A 20,301-nucleotide genomic window follows, 5' to 3' on the forward strand; every position below is an offset into this window, starting at 1 on the left:
CGTCGTCGACCCTGATCTCCTTTGGTGGCGTTCGCGTGGGCCACATTCGGTGCAGAGGGAGCCGGCCCCGCCGAAGGTGGTGCATCGTCGTGTCAGGGAGGAGGACGAGCACGTCCATCGCTACATGGCTGCTATGGATGTCAGATTCTCCAATACCTGGCAGGTTCTTTGCGCAGATGACCGGAGATATGATACTGTGATGGTTCCTTGTCTTTGGGTGTCCACCGCCCACGCCCCAGGAACCGCGAGTGGCCTAGATTCTTCTATAGTATTCGATCTTTATTAGCTACCTAGCCAGTGATGTATTCGAGATTATATATTATTCGAGACGATGTATTCGAGATTATATATTATTCGAGACGATGCATATTATGTACTATATGATTCAGTATTTCCTTATTGATTGCATCCATGCATTGTAATTTGAATACTAAATTGTTTTATATTTCTTCTGTATTAGTTAATTAAAATCTATTGCGGACAATACCGCTAGAGAGGGAGAAGAGGCCCTGTTCGAGATCATACGCAGCCCTAACAGGCCAGATGATCTGAATGAAGCAAATGACGGCTCCCAATATCTGAACAATACCGGGGAGGGTGATGATAAGATGTTCGATCTCGACGACCGAGCTGATGAAGTCATGAACTATGATTATGATTATGATGACGCAGACAATGATTATGATGACGCAGACAATGATTATGATGACGAATACAATGTTGATCTTGAAATAACAAATACCACCGGCGAGGTATATTTATATAAGAAGGCATCTAGTGATCATCACATGTTTTTTTATTTGAAGATATATTAACGAATCGATCTTTCTTCTTTCAGCCCTCTGGATCGAGCAAATCTGCTTCTACAGATAGCAGGACAAAGCGCGGCCCGGGCAAAAAGTTGAAGGAGGGTGTAAAGTACAACATTGATTCCATCAAAGCTAGTGGAGAACCCCTCATGCCTAAGAACATTGCGAACAAGTTCGTTCGTCAGTGCGGAGTTCTTGTGAAGGACCAACTCCTGATCTCCATTCAAGAATGGAAAGAGCCAAAAACTAAACGCCTAGATGTTACTTGGGTCGACGACAGAGCAAAACAAAAGCTTTGGGAATCTCTGATGGAACATTTCACCCTACCAGATTATTTCACTAATGCAGATGTGCAGAAAGTCAAGGACGCTGCTTTTAAGAAGATGGCAATTGCATTCAACACCCACAAGAAAACTGTATGGGCCAACTACCTCGCTGCAGAAAGGAAGACTCCAGAATTCAAGGAAACACTGGAGAAGCAAAGAGAACACTGGCCCGCTTTCGTGAAATTCAAGGAATCAGAATTATCTAAGGAATGATCAAGAAAAAACAAGGCCAATGCCGCAAAAAGACGCAGTTCCATAGGCTGGGTCCAGGTGGCTACGCGGTGGCAATGCCTAAGTGGGATAAGTCTGAGCAAGAGATGGAGGATGCAGGGGTCACTCCGGTTACTAGGAGCTGCCCCCCCAGGTGCAGAACTTGGTTCTATGCACATGGGGGGGCATTAGACCCGAAGACAGGCCTAGTTTCGAAGAAGGCAAGTCTAAAAGGAGCAGAACAAAAGTTACTTGACGCAATAGAAGCTGCTCGAAAGGGGGTGTTCACGCCCAACAGAGAGAACGACGAGCTTACGCGCGCCCTGGGAAATCCTGAACACCCGGGAAGAACATGAGGCAAGGGCGTTATTCCCTGGTATGAGGGCTTTTCGGAATGGAACGACGACTACAGGACCCGTGCAAGAAAGAAGATGGAGGAGGAGAAGAAGAGGAAGCTGGAGGAGGAGCAGAGGAAGCAGGACGCGGAACGCCTTCAAGGCCTAGAAGCAAGGCACACGGACTTGGCACTCAAATTCCAGCAACAGCAGCAGCAGATCGACTCACTTAGCCAGGAAAGGGGGTCTCAGCAGCGGCAGCAGCAAGCAGATGATCATCCAGCATTGGATAGCACCGTCCCATCCATGCCGAGAAGCAGCGTTGGTTCCGCCCCGGGCAACGCACTGCTGGATACATACCCTGTGGATGACATCATAGAGAACACTAACTGTGAGCTACACTTCAAAATCAAGAACATATCCATGAAGGTGGAGCACGACGTTGCTTTTACAATTACCCCCGAAGCAACCTTCCATCGCGCCCCGATTCTAGCGGGCTATGCTCGTGTCTTGGTTGATGAGGTGGTGGACCCATATTCGGGGCTACAGCTTGACATTCCTGGAGGTGACGACGAGCACACACTGGGAGAGGCCATACATCGTATCATCCTATGGAGAAAGGATTGCATCATCTTTCGAAGTCCACCGACACCGCGTCTGCCGACTCCTCCTCAAAGTCCGCCACCGTGTCAGCAGACTCCTGCTCCTCCAAGTCCACGAACGCGTGAGCAGACTCCTGCTTCAAGTCCGGCACAGCGTCAGGTCACTCCTCCTGTTTCAAGTCCTACACCGTGTCAGGCCACACCTCCTGCTTCAAGTCCCACACAGCGTCAGGCCACACCTCCTGCTTCAAGTCCGACATCGTGTCAGGCCACACCTCCTGCTTCAATCCGGCACACGTCAGGCCACTCCTCCTGCTCCAACTAAGCCACGTCAGTCGTCTCCGCCGCCTAAGCAATCACAGAAGAGACACGCCACAGCTATGGTGCGTAGCGGTACGAGTCGAGGTAGTACAGGAAGTACAGGCGGAGACAAGCGATATAAATATGGTCAAGCAGCCTCGCTCCTCTTCCTCAGAGGACTTACGACATGACCGAGGAGCAAAACGATGCAATAGTGCGGGCCGAAGTGGATGCCCATTTTGGACCAAAACCGGCACCGCCGCCGAGGGAGAAAGTGCTTGAAGAAAAGATTGACCACTTCATTCGTATGGCTAGACCACCAGCTCCCAAGCCTGTTGACTCAGACTATGAGCGCCAAATCAGGAAGACACATCGAGCACGACTACAGAAAGAAGCAAGCTCGAGCTCGAGCCAACAAGCAGCTGTCAAAAAAAGCGGGAAAACCGTTCCCCAGCTGGGAGAACAGGCGGCGCAATCGATCCCCCCACTTGTTGTGCCAACAACACATGAGAGTACGCGCGCCCAATATTATTGTGGGCAAACCGTTTACGTTCCCGAGCTGGGCGATGTGGTAATAACCGAGGAGCATATAATGCAGGCTGAAATGCTCAAGATCACTATTGGACAACTCCTCGATATCGAGCCCATGTCTCCGCTTAGAGAGGAGAAAATAAAACGGAAATATGTCCGGGGCCAACATTTGGTCGAGCCCGAGGAGGTCAAAAACCTTCCATCAAGAATGTATGAATTGCATGATTGGTACATGAAAATTACCAAGATTTGCAATCGAGAGTCCCTCATGGTGCAAGTCGAGGAAGATCATTACTTCAATAAGAAAGCTCTGTCCGTTGAGTATTCAGAACTATTTCAGTTATTCAATCAAGATGCACTCGACAAATCTATCGTCAGTTGCTATTGTCTGTAAGTGATTTCTTTCTGTAATTTAAGTCTCAAGCTAGCTCTAGTGCTCATTGATTGATCATTAATTACCTGTAATTATATATCCTCACTATATATTTTTTTCTGTGGTATTATGCAGGATGAAGATGTATGAAATGAAAAAAGCTGGAAGCTATGGCATTGGGTTCATTGACCCAAATACCGTTAATGAATAAACATGGAAATTGGAATGGTGTAGACAAGATGTAGAGAAAAACATGCTAGAGTTCTTGAAGCGCCTCAATAGCAATGAAGATATACTACTTCCTTACAACTTCGAGTGAGTCACACTGTCTTGTACTACAAATTCAGTTTTTGCTTATTAGCTAGATGTTAATAAGTGTATAGGGTTTAGGGTTATAGTTGATTAGTGTTATGCACATGCCTGCTTAATTTATACATGCAAACATATGCGCATGCAGGTTCCACTGGATCTTGTTAGACATTAAAGTTGACGAAGGAAAAGTTGAAGTACTGGACTCACTACTTAAAAAAGATAGTGACTACAACATCGTGAAGGGGATAGTCGACAGATTATTTCAATCATTATTAACTATACCTCGGCCTATTTAGTTCGTCATTTCCTGATATGAACTATTTTTAATAACCCCTTTATTAATTTTCTTTGCCGGCGGGCAGGGCTTGGGCAAAGTACATCAAGGTGACTCCAGGAAAATGGCGACAAAAGCTATGTTGGTATCGACCCAAGGTAAGTAATTAAGTAGTACTAGCTAGCTAGCTACCATCTCTTTAATTCTTGTTTCAATACCATTAATTAATTAACATGCTTGATTAATTATTATTTGATTAAATTCTATTCTCGTAAAGGCCCTGAAGCAGGCGCCGGGGACTGAAGTGCGTGCATACTACGTTTGCGAGAACATTCGCATGATGGCGTCCGAAAGGAGCAGATCTGATAGACAGGACTGGGTACATTTGCCAGAACACTATTCACAAATCTTACATGATTGTCGATATCTAGTCACACAAATAATACAGATGCATATTGATCTCCTTCTTAACAGTTCAAAGAGGTGCGGAACCAGCTCCTACCAACAGAGCGCATACGAGCACTTCAAGAGGAAATAGCGGGATTTTTGCTCGACCAGGTCATAGATCCCAAAGGAGAATACTATTACCCGCTACCGCCCCCATGAACCACTTGCCATCGTGCTCCGAAGGCACCAAGGCAACATGTAGGAGAAATTGTATATATACATGTGTATGTGTGAATAATTAATGGTGGTTGTGAGACATTCGATTATATATATACATACATATATATATATATATATATATATATATATATATATGATCGGTTCTACGAGAAAATCTACGTGTACAATATGTACTATCGTAAAATACCAGCAAACAAAAAAGAATTAAATGGAAAACACAAAATTAATGGAAAAATAAAAATTAAAACCAAAACCCACCCAAATATTTAGTACCGGTTGGTGCTACCAACCGGTACTAATGGTTTACCAGCACCCGGGCCTGGCTCGTGCCACGTGGTGGCACTTTAGCGCCGGTTCATGCCGAACCGGTAGTAAAGGGGGGGGGGGCTTTAGTCTCCACTCTTTAGTGCTAGTTGCAGAACCGGCACTAAAGGTCCTTACGAACCGGCGCTAAAGCCCGGTTCTGCACTAGTGCTTTAACAGTACGGTGTTTCCTATAACTCAAGAAAGAGAAAATGAAACTGCGAGAACAAAAGTCTTCACGCTTCATGTTCCTCGCATGAATATCAAGTCTTCACGGTCACACTAATGTATTCATTTTCAAAGTCTTCAGGAAGTCTTCAGAAATCCAAAGTCTTTAGTTGAAGACATTCATTTTTAGGGGTCGACTTTCTCTATAAATATCAAACTCCTCATAGACTTATAGACCTGTGTACACTCACAAACACATTAGTCCCTTAACCTATAAGTCTTCAATACACCAAAATCACTAAGGGGCACTAGATGCACTTACACGTACCAATTCAGGCGGTGGCCCATTGCATGGCTTATCCCAATGTTGGACAAAGGTTCTACAGGAATGGTGTCACCGTTGTAAATGTTGTGCAAATTGATGTTGGTACCCTCCCGTACATATGCAAGCCAATCTCCACTGGCACCGAGCGTAACCTGTGAAATAGTGGGTAGCGGGAGAATTAGGAAATGGACATGGAAGTAGTCTTTAGAATGCATTTACTACGTGATCAAACTCATCACTTACCTGCTCATCAGACAAAATCTGAGTGCCCCTCAACGTCGGCATTTCAAGGGGTGTCAACTTGCAACTACGGCCACGCCGAGCTGGAGAGACCCCCAAGGAAACATCCTCGTGCATTGCACGTAACATCAATATGCATTTGTATGAGTAGTTTATCTTGTGAGAGAAAAGGATGAACGAGGGAAGGCCTTATATGCAAATGTGGAGAGGGTTGTGGGTATCTTTTTGCAAAATTGCCATAGTTTCCTTCCTATCCGTCAGATATAAATCAGACGACCTATATTGCAGGATGGCAGGCACACCATCATGAACAACTCTATTTTTTACAAGAGTAGAGATAGAGACTACAAGTTGATCCAGGATGAGCGGAAGACCGAGGGCAACTGCGAGATGATGGTCCACCTACATGTCGAGCAACAAATGTTTTTTGAGGAGCTAGCTAAGAAAGAAGCGCCACCTAAGGAGAGCACTCGCTTGGTGCTATTGACTCCGCTGACCGCCAGCTCCCACGATGCTTCCTCCTTCATTGGGGGGGGGGTATCCCCACCTACTCCGAATCCATGATGTTCGGCTTCGCTAACTATGACTCGGAGTAGAGCTCTATTCCCTGAGTAGTCTAGTGATACTTCTCCAAGGTATCTATAATTTTTGATTGTTCCATGCTATTATATTACCTATTCTGGATATTTTATATGCATTAATATGATATTTTATATTATTTTTGGGACTAACTTATTATCCTAGAGCCCAGTGCTAGTTTCTGTTTTTTTCCTTGTTTTTGAGTTTCGCATAGAAGGAATATCAAACGGAGTCCGAACGGAATAAAACTGTACGATGATTTTTCTTGGACCAGAAGACACACGTAGGACTTGGAAACCAAGTCAGAAGAGTCCGGAAGCGACATCAAGGGTGTAGAGCACGCCCCCCGGGGGGGGGGGGGGGCGCTCCCTGCCTCGTGGGTCCCTGGGAGCTCCTCTAACCCTATTCTTCGGCCTATAAATTCCCAAATATTCCCAAACCATCCGAAGCATCCACCAAATTACTTTTCCACCATCATAACCTTCTGTTCCCGTGAGATCCCATCTTGGGGCCTTTTCCGGCATCCTGCCAGATGGGGATTTGATCACCGAGGGCATCTACATCAACCCTATTGCCCTTCCGATGAAGCGTGAGTAGTTTACCACAGACCTACGGGTCCATAGTTAGTAGCTAGATGGCTTCTTCTCTCTCTTTGATTCTTAATACCATGTTCTCCTCGATGTTCTTGCAGATCTATCCGATGTAATTTTCTTTTGCGGTGTGTTTGTCGGGATCGATGAATTGTGGATTTATGATCAGCTTATCTCTGAATTCTTATATGCATGATTTAATATCTTTGTATTTCTCTTCGAATTATCGGTTTGGTTTGGCCAACTAGATTGTTTTTTCTTGCAATGGGAGAGCTGCTTAGTTTTGGGTTCAATCTTGCGTGATTTCGCCCAGTGACAAAGTAGGGGTAGCGAACACATATTGTATTGTTGCCATCAAGGGAAAAAAGATGGGGTTTTCATCATATTGCTTGAGTTTATCCCTCTACATCATGTCATCTTACTTAAGGCATTACTCCATTCTTTATGAACTTAATACTCTAGATGCATGTTGGATAGCTGTCGATGGGTGGAGTAATAGTAGTAGAGGCAGGCAGGAGTCGGTCTACTTGAGACGGACATGATGCCTATATTCATAATCATTGCCTTGGATATTGTCATAACTTTGCGCTTTTCTATCAATTGCTCGACAGTAATTTGTTCACCCACCGTATTATTTGCCTTCAAGAGAGAAGCCTCTAGTGAAACATATGGCCCCCGGGTCTATTTTCCTTCATATATGTTCAGATCTATATACCAAAAATACCAAAAATACCTTGCTGCAATTTATTTACTTTTACGATTTAGTAATCTTTCATATCTATTTCTATCAGATCTCACCTTTGCAAGTGACAGTGAAGGGATTGACAACCCCTTTTTCGCATTGGGTGCAAGTGTTCGATTGTTTGTGTAGGTGCATATATTGGGGACTTGCGTGTTTATCCTACTGGATTGATACCTTGGTTCTTAATTAAGGGAAATACTTATCTCTACTTTGCTGCGTCACTCTTTCCTCTTCAAGGGAAAAACCAACGTAAGCTCAAGAAGTAGCAGGAGAATTTCTGCGGCATTGCCGAGGAGATCTACATCAAGCCTACCAAGTACCCATCATAAACTCTCATCTCTTGCATTACATTATTTGCCATTTGCCTCTCGTTTATCTCTCCCCCACTTCTAAAACATTTTCAGAAAAATACTAAAAGGTTTGCCTTTTTTATTCAAAATTCTTCCGTTCGTCTTTTCGTTTGCTTTTTGTTTGCTTGTGTGTTAGATTGCTTGCGTTGTCACGATGTCGCAAGAGAATACCAAATTGTGTGACTTTTCCAATACTAATAATAATGATTTTATTAGTACTCCGGTTGCTTCCGCCACTAGTGTGGAATCTTATGAAGTTAATGCCGCTTTGCTGAATCTTGTTATGAAAGATTAATTTTCCGGCCTTCCTAGTGAAGATGCCACATTCCATCTAAATAATTTTGTTGAGTTGTCTGATATGCAAAAGAAGAAAGACGTGGATAGTGATATTGTTAAATTGAAGCTATTTCCATTCTCATTATGAGATCGTGCTAAAACTTGGTTCATATTTGTCTAAAATAGTATTAATTCATGGAATAAGTGTAAATATGCTTTTATTTCCAAGTATTTTCCTCCTGCTAAAATCATCTCCCTTAGGAACGATATTATGAATTTTAAGCAACTTGATCATGAACATGTTGCACAATCATGGGAGAGCATGAAATTGATGATACGAAATTGCCCTACTCATGGTTTAAATTTGTGGATGATCATACAAAATTTTAATGCCGAATTGAATTTTGCTTCTAGAAATCTTTTAGATTCGGCCGCGGGAGGTACTTTTATGGAAATTACATTAGGAGAAGGTACTAAACTCCTAGATAATATTATGGTTAATTATTCTCAATGGCATACCGAAAGATCTTCTACTAGTAAAAAAGTGCATGCAATTGAAGAGATTAATGTTTTGAGTGGAAAGATGGATGAACTTATGAAATTGTTTGCTAGTAACAGTGCTCCTATTGATCCCAATGATATGCCTTTGTCTACTTTGATTGAGAATAATAATGAATCTATGGATTGAGAATAATCATGAATCTATGGATGTGAATTTTGTTGGTAGGAACAATTTTGGTAATAACGCGTATAGAGGTAATTTCAAGCCTAGGCCGTTTCCTAGTAATTCCTCTAATAATTATGGTAATTCCTAGAACAATTCTTATGGAAATTATAATAATATGCCCTCTGATCTTGAGAACAATATTAAAGAATTTATTCGTTCTCAAAAGAATTTCAATGCTTTGATCGAAGAAAAATTGCTTAAGATTGATGATTTGGCTAGGAACGTGGATAGAATTTCTCTTGAGATTGATTCTTTGAAAATTAGATCTATTCCACACAAGCATGATATTAATGAATCTCTAAAATCTATGAGAATTTCCATTGATGAGTGCAAATAAAGAACCGCTAAGATGCGTGCTAAGTGAGATTGGTTTATAAAAGCGTGTTCTTCTAGTTTTTGTGAAAATAATGATGAAGATCTTAAAGTGATTGATGTGACTCCTATTGAATCTTTGTTTTATAATATAAATATTGATAAATATGGGACTGGAGATGAGTCAACTTTAGTTAAAAGGCATCCCAATGATTTGGATTTTATAGATCTTGATGCAAAAATTGATAAAAGTGGGATTGGAGAGGTCAAAACTTTAAGTAGCGATGAACCCACTCTTTTGGATTTCAAGGATTTTAATTATGATAATTGTTCTTTGATAGATTGTATTTCCTTGTTGCAATCCATGTTAAAATCTTCTCATGCTTATAATCAAAATAAAGCTTTTACTAAACTTATCGTTGATGCTATGATGAAATCTTTTGAAGAAAAGCTTGAATTGGAAGTTTCTATTCCTAGAAAATTTTATGATTAGTGGGAACCTACTATAAAGATTATGAGTGCCATGCTTTGTGTGATTTGGGTGCTAGCGTTTCCACGATTCCAAAAACTTTATGTGATGTGTTAGTTTTCCGTGAATTTGATGATTGTTCTTTAAATTTGCATCTTGCGGATTCCACTATTAAGAAAACTATGGGAAGAACTAATGTTGTTCTTATTGTTGCAAATAGGAATTATGTGCCCGTAGATTTCATTGTTCTTGATATAGATTGCAATCCTACATGTCCTATTATTTTTGGTAGACCTTTCCTTAGAACTATTGGTGCAACTATTGATATCAAAGATGGAAACATTAGATTTCAATTTCCGTTAAGGAAGGGCATGTAGGACTTTCCTAGAAAAAAAATTAGGTTAGCATATGAATCTATTATGAGAGCTACTTATTGATTGCATACCAAAGAAGACAATACATAGATCTATGATTTATGCCTAGCTAGGGGCGTTAAACAATAGCGCTTGTTGGGAGGCAACCCAATTTTATTTTTTGTTCTTGCTTTTTTGGTTCTGTTTTTCAATAATTTTTTCATCTAGCCTATGGTTAGATGTGTTTTTATGTTTTAATTAGTGTTTGAGCCAAGGAAAATCTTTGGGATGGCTTACGGTGATAGTTGATTTGATCTTGCTGAAAAACAGAAATTTTGCGCCCAATAAAATAATATTTAAAAATCACAAAAGCGTGCTTTTGATCTGATTTTTTACATAAGATTGATATAAAAATTTCCTAGGTTTTACTAATTTTCAGAATTTGTGGAGTTACAGAAGTATTTGAAGTTTTCAGATTGCTACAGACTGTTCTGTTTTTGACAGATTCTGTTTTCTATGTGTTGTTTGCTTATTTTATGAATCTATGGGTAGTATCGGGGGGTATGAACCATGGATAAGTTGGAATATAATAGATATTACACCAATATAAATAAAGAATGAGTTCACAACAGTACCAAAAAGTGGTGATTTATTTTCTTACACTAAGGGATCTCATGAGTTTTCTATTGAGTTTTGTGTTGTGAAGTTTTCAAGTTTTGGGTAAAGATTTGATTGACTACGGAATAAGGAGTGGCAAGAGCCTAAGATTGGGGATAACCAGGGCACCCCAAGGTAATATTCAAGGACAACCAACCATCTAAGCTTGGGGATGCCCCGGATGTCATCCCCTCTTTCGTCTTCGTCTATCGGTAAATTTACTTGACGCTATATTTTGATTCACCAAATGATATGTGTTTTGCTTGGAGTGTCTTGTATGATATGTGTCTTTGCTTTTTAGTTTTCCACAATCATCCTTGCTGTACACACCTTTTGAGAGGGACACGCATGAATCGTGAATTTATTAGAATACTCTATGTGCTTCACTTATATCTTTTGAGCTAGGCAATTTTTCTCTAGTGCTTCACTTATATCTTTTTCGAGCACGGTGGTGGCTTTATTTTTAGAAATTGTTGAACTCTCATGCTTCACTTATATTATTTTGAGAATCTGTCTAAACAGCATGGTAATTTGCTTTGGTTATGAATTTAGTCCTAATATGATGGGCATCCAAGAGGGATATAATAAAAACTTTCATATAAAGTGCGTTGAATACTATGTGAAGTTTGATTCCTTATGATTGTTTTGAGATATAGAGATGGTGATATTAGAGTCATGCTAGTGAGTAATTGTGGATTGTAGAAATACTTGTGTTGAAGTTTGTGATTCCCGTGGCATATGCATGTATCGTGAACTGTTATGTGATGAAGTCGGAGCATGATTTATTTATTGATTAGCCTCCTTATGAGTGGCGGTCGGGGACGAGTGATGGTCTTTTCCTACCAATCTATCCCCGTACACTACTAGAAAAAGGCTTACTAGTGGCGCACCAGTTTTGCGTAGTAATGGCGCACTACTGGTGCGCCACAAGCATCACGCCACTAGTAATTTTTACTAATGGCGCACCGCTGGTGCGCCATTAGTATCTGGTACTCTAATGGCGCACCGGGCCGTGCGCCATTAGTATAGGCCACGGTGCGCCATTAGTATGCCTCCCAGGGGGCCATATATACCCATGTGCTTTGCCATACTAATGGCGCACTGCAGTGTGATGCGCCATTAGTATCCTTCGGCATACTAATGGCGCACGTTGGCGTGATGCGCCATTAGTATGTATATTAGGGATTATTATTTTTTTCTTTTCTGATTTTTGCACAGATTACAAAATATATTATTGCACAGAAAATAAGCAGCAGGACACAGCAACAGCAGATTCATCGAATACAATAGAAGATTAGTCTCCGAATACAATTCATCATATTAGCCTCCGAATTCAAAAGACCGAATGAAGATAGAACATTACAAGTCTCGAGACCGCGAGTAGCGAGTTTGTCTTCACATTACAAGTCGATATCGATCATCTAAACTACCATCACATAGAAGAGAGATGCGGTCATCACGATGAGCATCATCACGATGAAACTGGTCTTCATCCGGTTCCTCCAACGCTCCCTCCTCTCTCCCGCTAGATAGCGCGCGTATCTATATTGCGCCTCCGCCCTAGTGGTGTACCCTTTGTAACTGTTACCGCTGAAACGGTGAACCTGTCTCCGACACTCCTCCCAGTCGTCGTAGACTCCGGGAACCTTACCCTTGTACACGACATACAACGGCATCTCTATGCACTAGGCAAACAACAGACAATACATAAGCAATATATAAGTATGCAACAAAAGGACCGGAAGAGAAAAGCAGGACATCCATAGCACGATTCATGGTCCTACTAACAAATAGCATCGATTACATCTAAGTTGAACGACTGTCCAAACCAAAGAGACATACAAGTTCACTACAGTTTAATTACAACATGAGCTAATGAATGTTTCAGAACTACACATAGCATCACAACTTTCGACTCGACTCATGGGACCGGAGCGTGGATGAAGCCGCCGTCTGTCGTGATGGTCATGAAGTCGCGGGCGTTGTCAGCCTGCATTTGTAGCGTTGTGTCTATGTCGCTGTTGGATGGTTGAAATTTGAGGTAGAACTGCCCCGAGCTACGAAGGACATCTTGATGGATGATTTCTGCAAACTCCGACTGGATGCGAAAGAATTCTTGTTGGATGTCCGCATCCTGGATTGCCCCCAAGCTTGCGGCCCAATCTTTGAGATTATTTGGTAGGAGAAGGTGATTATGGTCCCGCACGATCGCCCGCATGTGATGGAGGGCGTAGTAGGCATCCTTCTGACCGCCAGGCGGCTGCTTGACGCAGGGGAACGTCGTATTGTGGGTGAACACGTGCCTGCCGTACCTACGAACTGGCCTCTTAAAGGTGCCTCCAGATGCGGCGTAGCCGGGGAGAGCATCATCAAGAACTTTCTTGATATTTGTGTAGTCTATCTTGGAGTCACGGTCCGGGTCGAGATACGTGGCCATGGAATATTTCGGGCTTAAGAGGATGAGTGTGCAATGTGTGTCACTGCACAGAACACGGAATGTTAGAAAAAAAAGAACGATCGAAATATAAGAAATCATATGTTACGGGGCGGTTAGGAGATGACTTACTCGGGAAAGTAAGGCACGAGGAAGTTATCCTTATCTGGGTTTGCCAGAATGACGCCTTCGAGGTGTGAACTCGCGACTTGCCGGTCCCCAGCGCTGCCCAAGATCTTGGCACGCATGTAGAAGGGGTCGACTATCACAATGTCCGGGGTCTTGTCTCTAATGATCCGCATCTCCATACTCAGCGAAAATAGCCGAACGAAGGTGTAGTGCAGCGGATGAAGGTTAAGCATAGCAAAGATGTCATCAAATCACAGGACGATCGTACCCCCGACGGCGCTATCCACAAAGCCCTTGCCCTCTGGCACCTTGGCCACAAAAACCGGGTATGCCACATCATTCTCTCTGAGACGCCGCTTCTCCAAAGAAAGAACACTGTCATGCAGACTCCGCATAGCACCGGTTGCAGCATTGAGCATATTTGTCGGTAGCATCGGCCTACCCGCCACATGCACCCTCCTCGAGATATCCTTAGGTGAAGGTGGTCCGTCCTGAGCACGGATCGTACTCGGTGCCGGTTGGCTCGCACTGGCGCCCTTGTTAGTCTTTCATTTCTGTCCCTTCTTCTTGATCTGCTGTAATGGGATCGAGTTCTGCTCACAGACCGCCTTCTTGAGCGTGTTGGGGCTGATAATATTTGGCACCTCAGCTATCTGAGGCTCGGTGAAGGCGGCAGCTGGAGGCGTCTCCTGAGAACTGAACGCCAGACGACGCTTGTTGCAATTGGGTTTCTCCGCCGTACCAGCTAGATCGCGGTCGTCTTTTTGAGGGTTGGGTTCTTGAGAAGGAGGCCCGCAGAACTCGTCACCGTACCCATGCTCGGCAAAGTACTTATCGACGTTGGTAAATGTACCGTCGTCGTTGTCGTCGTCGTCCGGATCCTGTGCCATATGCATGTTCGGATCCTGTGCCATAGGGATGTCCGGCAGGTCCGGTAGTGTTGCGGCGTTCTTGCCATGGCTTGGCGCTGGCACGACTAGCGGTCTTGTCTGTGGGGTGGTGTCCCCCGCCCCCAAACGAATCTGGCTCTTCGGCCAAAGCAGGGGCCAGCTTACACAGGCACTGAGGGTCATCACATCATCTTCGTCGGCCCCAGCGGGTCGAATCGGAGGTAAAAACTCGTCGCAGCCTGGCAGTACCCGAACCAGTTCAACCCTATAGAAGGTGGGTGGCATCGGATTACCGTGGAACACGCGGTTGCCTGGTTGAACGATTCTGCCCTTGGCGACATCGACCAACTCGCCGCCCACGAAGTGCAGGAGAGTGCAAGGAACATCGGTGGTGCCCTGCGAAAACATGTAGGGCGTCAGGGATGCCCAGTCAAAGGCAAGGAGATGAAGTCATCGGCCGAGAGGCTTAGTTACCGTGATGCCGTCGAGCTCGGCTAATGTCGAGGCACCGCCAACGGCGGGAGTGCGCGTGCAACTGACGGAGGGGCCGCTTGCTGGCGAGGTGCCGGCCGGCGTACACCCAGGTGCATTAAGCTCCAATGCCCGTGCCGGCGCTGGAGACACGAATACCGCCTCCGCCGGAGACACCAATGGCACCGCCTGCGCGTTGTGCGAGTTGCTGGCCGTGAAGTTGGGAACCGGGGGAGGCCCCTGTTGGCCGCCCGCAATCCACGTCGTCAGCCCCTGAATCAAGGTAGGCACAATGGCGGTGAGCGTCGTTCCCAGTTGTTGTTGCACTTGCTCTTGGACAATCTCCGAAATCCGCGCCACTTGTGCCTTGAGTTCTTGAACCTCGCGCGACTGGCTTTCCGAGATGGTCTTTTTCTCCTTTCGCCCACCAGCGGTATAGTATGACGACCATTTTGTGGACAAGCCTTTGCCGGCCACACGACCAGCTGACGACGGCTTACTGAGCTTATCCCTGTTTTTCATTACGTTCAACGCCCTATTTAAAGGGGTGTCAAAAGGGGAGCTCTGAGATGACCCCGCACTACTGCTTTCAGCCTCCTGCGGAAGGAACGTGAACCATTTAGAAATTTGGCTTCATTAACTAGAATGCAACCATATATGTAGCTAATTACGCGGGGGTGTATTCCTTACCAGAACTTTCTCAAGCGCCTTGGTCTTCGGATCCGTGGTAAGCTCCTTTGTTACCGGGTCCTCCTTGTACCGGGCCCTGACAAAGTTCCTGGTCTGCTTGTCAGTTAATTTCTCGAAGCGGGGCGGTAGGCCTTGCTCGGCATGCTCCGCGTCCTCCTTGTCCCATATAGGCTCCGCCACTCTATAACCGCCGGGACCGAGTTGGTGGACCCCTAAGTTCAACTGCCGCATTTCTTTCCCCCACTGACTTGATTCGGAGGTTGCGCTGCTCTCGCACTTGATCTTGAACTCCTTGTAGTCATCTTCGCTCATCAAAGGATATTTCGCCTTGATCTTCTCATAACTATCACCTTTTTCAATCATTGCCTTCACCGTGCTTCTCCATGTAGACAGGGCCGTGCTCATCCTCGTGAGGGTGGCACTGTTCACTTTATTCCCTGAGAGGCGTGTGTTTGCAAACTCATTGGGGAACTTGTATCGTTCGTGCAGCTTCGTGAAGAGGAGGCAGCGCAAATTCCCTCGGTCCTTATGCCTCAGGTTCTCGGTGTTGATCGAGACGGTGCTCCGGAGAATGCACCCGAGCTGAACCAAGTACCCCTTGACTACATGTTTGGGCGCCGTTGGATGCCCGTCGGAGTTCACTTCAGTAAATTCCTCCTTGACGGTGCCGAGCATGTTCGGGCGCCGGTCCTTCCGTTGCCTCTTCGGTTGGCTGCCATCTATGCGTGCGCCGCCATCATCAGTGGTGGCATCCTCGGCGGTACCATCAGTGGTGTCATCATCCCCGACCCCACTAGGGGTTGTGTAGTCAGGATCGGTGTCTTCCGCGGCATCATCCCGATAGCGGTGAGGTTCTTCCTCCATCTCCTGGGACAGCTCCCAGAATTGCTTGCTGCCCGAACCGCCGGCCTCATCGTTGTGGGCCATGTTTCGCCCTAAATAGGATAAAAGTTTGGTCAAAAAGTTGGTTATTGTCAAGGAACAAGATCATGGTCTCATCATTTAGGGTTTGTCGACACGGAGGCATCCTAAAAGCTAATCTTTTATCATTTAGGGTTTGTCGACACCGAGGCACCCTAAAAGCCTAAGCGTACATCATTTAGGTTCTCATCGACACCGAGGCACCCTATAGAAGCCAAGGTTTCATCATTTAGGGTTTGTCGACGCCGAGGCACCCTAAATGCTAAGTTAAGTTTTCATCATTTAGGGTTTATCGATGCCGAGGCACCCTAGGTTGGGGCTAATCACTTGGCACTAATCACTTGGCTCTATTGCCACCTATGTTGGGTTTATCATCTAGGGTTTATCGATGCTAAGGAGAATTCTAAGTTGGGCGTAATCACTTGGCTCTATTGCCACCTATGGTTTAATGCAGCAAAAATGGCGGGGCAGTCGATCCTACTTAACTAAGTACTAAGATACCCCGGCCCATGCATTAGTCGCAAGTACCCCATATGTCCTATTTTTAGTAAAGTCATGCTAAATCTCATAGGGAAAATATCAGCATGACCTTTGCTGAAAATAGGACAAATGGAGTACCCGAATTTGCCGAAACGGAAGTTAATCGACATTCCGGCAAACTCAAGGGCCTCTCGGGGTACCTGCAAAATCATCACGACACGATGGTCGGAGACAAAACCCAGCAAACTAGCACCACAATGTGCCTCTACTTTCATATGGATGAAAAGGCCACAGACCATATGGTCCTCTGCTTTCATATGGACAAAAAGCAGCTCAACTTATGTGAGCTTCCATTCCAGATCTAATAGGTCACCCAACAAAATCAGCTCAACTTAGACTGTGAGCAAACTACCTATTGAAGCAAAGGCAAATATCTCTGAAGTCTGAACTAAAGCAGGGTTTCCTTGCTAATGATCCACAGTTCCACACTACTGAATGGGTTTTTGCAGAAACAAAACAAACATCACAGGAGAGAAGTCCCAGTGGACAAGTCAGAATGGCATAAAAACATGACTGCATACATTAGAGCATATGTGATTTAGGTACAGCTACACTACTGCAGGCTGCATACATTCAGTCATTCTAAAATTTATTTTAGTCTACTACTAAAATTCAGCACTAGCATATCTTGAACACTCCAATTTCTTTCAGTTTTGGCAGTTTATTTCCAGCTTCAAAATTTAAGAGAATTAGAATAAGGATAGTAGGAAATGAAAAAGAATTATGCTCAAAGAACAATGGTAACAGCAAAATATTGAAACCTTTGGTAAGCATTATATTACAAAAAAACAAGATATGCAGTACTATACAATATCCATAACCAGAAAACAAGACATGCATAGGCTATATTTGAAACAAGATATTTTGCCAATCTTAGTTAACTGAAACTATCTACAATTCATGTGTTCAAAAATTCAGTTACATTCAGCTGTTGTGCAAAAACTATCCTCACTTTGCTTGAGCACTGCAAAATACCTTTCCTATGCAGCAAGAGAAAGCTGTAAAGCAGTAAGGTTTTCAGTAAAGCCAAATTAACTGAATTTTTAGTGAATTTAACAACAGGAATTTTCTTGCTGGCATATCTGAGAAACTTTAATTTCTCATAATTTATCAGCATGCTAGTCAACATCAAAGCTCTCCTTGTTTCGAAAGTAACTAGAACAACAATTGTGCAGACCTGGCAATTTTTTTGCACTGCAAATTCACACTGGCATTGCAAATCGTCAGGTGTAGTACTGGCATTGCATTGCAAATTCACCATAATCCCTCATGACAGTTAGATGGAGTAGCACTCTTGATTAGCAGGATGGCACCGACGGCCTGGAAGTGATCCATGGAAGAACTCACCTTGATGGATGCGGTCGCAGACGAGGTCGTCGACGGCGGCGGAGCAGAGACGAGGTCGCAAACGCGGTCGTGGTGCTCCGGTGGACGCCGGCGTCGAGGAGGCTGCGGGCGGCGATCCGGAGGAAGGGGCCCGTGATGTCGTCGGCGTCCTTGGCCGCCTTCTTGACCTTTCGAGAAGAAGAAGGCACGGGTGGTGAGAGGAGGAGGAGGAGAAGCTAGGGGGATGGGGGAAGGGAGGGAGGGGACGTACGTGCTGGGGCGGGGGTGGAGTCCGGCGAGGGTCGGGGCGGCGGCATCGAGGCAGCGCAAGACCACAGCGGCGGCGACGTGCAGGCGCGGCGGATGGAGGGGGCGGAGCAAGGGGGCGGCGGCGTACGGTTGGGGTCGAGGAGTAGGGGATCTGGCGAGCGAGGGAGGGAGGGAGGCGACAGTGCGAGGGCAACAAGTATAAAAATTCTAATGGCGCACCTCCCCCTGGTGCGCCATAAGTACGTCGATTCTAATGGCGCACCTCCCCCTGGTGCGCCATTAGAATTTTGTTTTACTTACTAGCCCGACTGGTCAGGTTATATCCCACCTAGCCCTATCTCCATCGGAACACGCCCACTAGCCCGACTGGTCAGCACGCAACACACACACTAGGAGGTCCTGGGTTCGATTCCCAGGCTCCCCAATTTTTATTTTTATGCATTTAAAATGCTGTTTGATATTTATTTGTGTTTAAATATGTTCAAAATTGTTTAAATCATAACAGTAATAATTTTTTATGCTTTTTTTTGCAAATTTAGTTGCATTCATTTGTGACGGTGGAGCGGGCCGGGGAGGGTGCGGGGGAGAGGGTGCGGGGGGTCGTCGGCGACGGCCGGTGGAGCGGGGGAGGGTGCGGTGGGTTGTCGGTGACGGTGGAGTGGGGGAGGGTGCGGGCCGGGGGTCGGCGGCGGTGGCCGGTGGAGCGGGGGAGGGTGCGGGGGGTCGGCTACAATCGAGAAATACAATCGAGTGTCCATGAAATTTAAAAACATTCATGAGTTCAAAAAGTGCCCATGAAATACAATCGAGAAATGAAGGCTACAATTTAAATACAATCGATCTTAGCTAGCTATCTGTTCACAATCTTCTTGCCCTTATTTTTCGTAAATGGAGTTCTTCTCTTGAACGGACGTCCTTTAGGTAGGGTGGTCCTGCTTCTTCTTGTGGTGTATGCTAATACTTCATCGTCGTCGTCATGTTCCATCTTCGGGTCGCCGTACTTGTCGAAGTCTTGCTCATTGGCGACTCCATCCATTCCGATGATCTTCCTTTTGCCTCTCCTCACGACAACACGACTGGGCTTTGATGGGTCGGTAATGAAGAAGCATTGGTCCACTTGGGAAGCCAGTACCCATGGCTCATTTTTCGCGGTGACGTTCGCGCCTGCGGTCTTGGATTTGGCTTCGGGTATAACCATGGTGGTGAAATACCGGTCTTCTTTTATGACGCTCTTGGCCCATCTGACACGGAACATCGGGACCTTCTCTCCAGCGTAGCTCAGCTCCCAGATCTCCTCGATCCTTCCGTAGTATCTATCCTTGTCGTTACCGGTGTAGGATTCCATCGTTACCCCGGAGTTCTGATAACCATCGCTCTTCATGTCCTTGTCCTCGGTGTAGAATGTGTAGCCGTTGATATCGTACGCCTCATACGTCATCAGGTTGTGCTCGGCGCCCTGTGACAAGGCGAATATGAGTTGTTCTTCCGCGGAAGAATCCTCATGTAAAGGGTACGACAGAAGCTTCTGCTTGAACCAACGCGTGAAACATGAGTTGTGCTCTTTGATTATATCTCCGTCTGTCCTCTGTTGGCCTCGGTCATTGTACGTCTTCTCAATAAACGTTTTGTGCTCTACCACCCAAGGATCGACCACGTCTATGTGTTGTAGCGCGACTAGGTTTGCTCTTTCAAAGTCGGCGAGTCGACCATCGAAGTCGACATGCATTTCGCGGCGACCCTCACGGTGACCCCATCCAGCGAGCCTGCCGAGGTGCCTGTTGACGGGCAGACCAACGGGGTTCTCGATGCCTAGATAATTCGTGCAGCAGGAGATGCACTC

General features: G+C 45.2%; 1 pseudogene; it reads right to left on the reverse strand.

Annotated features, from left to right (window-relative positions):
• Positions 1-13,107: 13,107 nt before the first annotated feature.
• LOC123172077 (uncharacterized) lies at positions 13,108-15,236 on the reverse strand (annotated as a pseudogene).
• Positions 15,237-20,301: the final 5,065 nt, after the last annotated feature.

The sequence above is a fragment of the Triticum aestivum genome, chromosome 1D, assembly GCF_018294505.1.
Source record: "Triticum aestivum cultivar Chinese Spring chromosome 1D, IWGSC CS RefSeq v2.1, whole genome shotgun sequence".
Classification (NCBI taxonomy): Eukaryota; Viridiplantae; Streptophyta; class Magnoliopsida; order Poales; family Poaceae; genus Triticum; species Triticum aestivum.